Source organism: Camelus ferus, chromosome 4 (genome assembly GCF_009834535.1).
Source record: "Camelus ferus isolate YT-003-E chromosome 4, BCGSAC_Cfer_1.0, whole genome shotgun sequence".
Classification (NCBI taxonomy): Eukaryota; Metazoa; Chordata; class Mammalia; order Artiodactyla; family Camelidae; genus Camelus; species Camelus ferus.
In genome coordinates this window covers 14,883,372-14,886,638 of record NC_045699.1, presented here as the reverse complement: position 1 = coordinate 14,886,638, position 3,267 = coordinate 14,883,372, and positions in this window count along the sequence as shown.

Here is a 3,267-nt window from a genome sequence, read left to right as displayed (position 1 = left end):
CAAATGTATTGAGTTCCTGCTCTTTGTATGACACTCCAGTAATTTTCAAGAAAATGACAAGTGATGTTCAAAGTATAGCTCCTACTCAAATAGCTGATCAGCATATTATGGTAGATCAGAGCATTCAGTTTGGAAATAGAAATTTGGGACCTTGTGCTTAACTTTGTTTATAACTAGTTAAAGGATTCTAGGTAGATATTGCACCTCTCTGAGCCTTTATATTTGAGTATATATCTTCCATTCTGTACTATACATGATATATCTATCTCTAAATATCTATATGATATAGACTTTTAGAGAAATAGAGATATAAATTTAGAGATATTTATCTCTAAATATCTATGGATATAATCTATACATAACTATCTATAGATATTTATAGATACATATGCATTTATTTATATATTCATTTATTACATTATAAATAGTATATCATGTTGAACATACAGCAATTATGTATATTATGGAACATATATACATATATGATATACAGTATGATTTATACATATAGCAGCTGTAGCTACATTTTTTATGTATAATTACTATATATGAATGGCGAATGTTGTAAATATCAGTTTATTGACTCCTCCTTCTCTGGAGCAGCTAGTAGGAGTTTCAGGCCTAGCATTAAGGAGAAAAGAGGAAATACATTTCAATATTGGGCAGAGTCATGTTGGTTAGTAATACATTACCTAATTAATACATTCAACAAACATATATGGGTCACCAACTATGCACAGACACTGGATTTGTAAGAACTGAATCTTACAAAATTATTCATCCAGTGGGAGTGGCAGATACTACAATATGTAACACTGATGTTTCAATGACAATGATATTAAAGTATAGCAAATGCCTCTGAGACATCCAGGTGAACTTGCAGAGATGAATATGAGTCTGGAGCTTGGGTGGAAGTGAACAGGTGAAATTACGAAGATTTAAACTTTACTAAAATATCAGAGGTACGATGGGGGGTGTGATGATGTGGTGAGAATGGCCAGGAAATTAAGAAGAAAAACTACAAGAGAGGGCCTGGGGGAAAACACTTCAGAAGTCCAAGAAGAACATGGTTCACTGGTAAAAGAAGAAATGTGCTGAAAAGCATAAAGAAAGGGTAAAGTAAATAAATAAGAAAAGTTAGGTTCACTTAACTCTAGGGAGAAGATGGCTTCACTGGTGATCCAAGCATTCAGTGAAGCACATAGATCAAGATGATTTGAAAATTTTCACTGGTTTGACCGAAAGGTAGTCACAGTTAAATTTAGCAAAACAGCTTACTTTCAAGTGATTTTGAAACCCAGGTCTACAATTTATAAATCACATGACCTTGAGCAAGTTAATTAAAACCTTAGTTCTTGCCATCTTCCCTCATCTATAAAATAAGGGTGTGAGTATGTGAGTTCTGTGTGCATGTGTGTGTGAGAGAGAGAGAAAGAAAGAGAAAGACTGCAGGAGTGTCTTCCATATAGGTCTGAGGAGTTTGCATTCACAATTAGCAGTGAATAGTGGGGATTACCTTTGGATTCCTGTTTATTCTTTCTTGCCTTCAGCATTGGGATCGTCTACAGGCTTCTATAATCCTGCATTCTACCTTTGACCTCATCTGTGTTATTCTCTCCTTCTCTAAGCTGTTATGCAATAATTATATAATTTTGGAATTCATCTGGTGTATGGAGGCTAAAACTGGGACTACTCCAAGTGCTATCATTGATGTTACTGAGTAAAACTTGTTTCTATGCAGGAAAATCTTTTAGTGCTCTGAGTGAGTGCTGAGAACTTGGGAATGGAAAATTATTTGAAATTTCAAAGGCCAAAGCTGGGCCTAAATATGACTCCTCCTGCCTCTCTTGGTACAGCTCTCTGCCTTTGTCATTAGTTGCATATTGCAATAAAGAAGATAATGGGAGAGATGGGATATTAAAACTGGTAGGGAACTAAGAAATAAAGAACAAAAAGGGGAATTTTGATAACACCTAAGTCCTGTTTACAGTGTGTTTTGTTGCACTAAGTAGGAGATGCTTATCACTGGCACATGGTTCAGGCAAACCAATACGAAAAATAGCAAAATTTCCCAGCATTCTGAGTGATGACAGTCCTAAATGTCTCTGGGATCCCATAAGGCCACGGTTGTTGACAGAGTGTATCTTGGCATTGTAATGAAGATGACTTGTCCCCTGTATGACCCATTGCGTCTGATGAGGGGCGTGACAAAAGTGAACAACGAAAGAGAACAGAGCTTCTTTTGCTGAAGATGAGAATTTAAACATAATTAATGTGATGAGCCCACATGTCCCTCAAACTGTAGAGAACAAGCTTCTGTTACTCCCCAACCCCTTGATTTCCTTGGGAAGGAAACAGAATCACTATATTTCAATTCTGCATTTTATTTTTTTTCTGTAATATAGATACATCTTGATTGATTTACTAGATGTTTTTCCCCTCTTATATTCAGGGATGTCTGACAGGTGAAGGAAAGAGTCTGTCAAAGCGTAACATTCAAAAGGTCAGATTGAGACAGAGCAGCATTCATTCTTCTGACAAAGATATAACAAGACAAAATGGATTTTTAGTTGTCCCTAGCAGATATCTCTATAATGCAACATATTAGACACTTATAAAAGAGGTGTGAAGGAAGAAATCAGAGATGGGGTTAGGAAACAAATACTGTAAGAATCATCATCCAATTATGAAATTTAGGAAGAGATGAAACATGAAGCATGTCTGACATAAATGAATAAATACATAGATACATACTCACATACATACATATATATATGATTCAGCAAGAAGGAATACAATTTAAAGTATATGGATTAAAAAAAAACTGCATAAAAGGAAAGTGAAGATAAGAGTGGTTGTGTGGGACCAGGATATAGACCACAGGCTCTAGAGCTTGAGCTCTGTCCCTCTGAGCATTCACTCTGAGCATTCTTGAGGTCATTGTAAAGACGGGTGCATGATCACTTACACAATTCAAAGAATTCACTACTTAAAACCAAACTAACTATTCAAAAGAAGCGCAGCCATTTCTAATATTGGTGTAGAAATTTCCCTCAAAGTTGAGTCTACATTAAAGAGATACAAGTAATGTTATGAACATTTTCCTTAGTGTAAATACTATACAGCAACACATTGTGTCATAATATTCCGTAATATTCCATAAATTCCATAAAATGTCTCACAAAGGCCGATCGCATGATGCCAGTCTTTAATATGGTAGATACAGCACTGTATTGGGAAATGGGGAGAAAAAAATCTCAGGTGTTT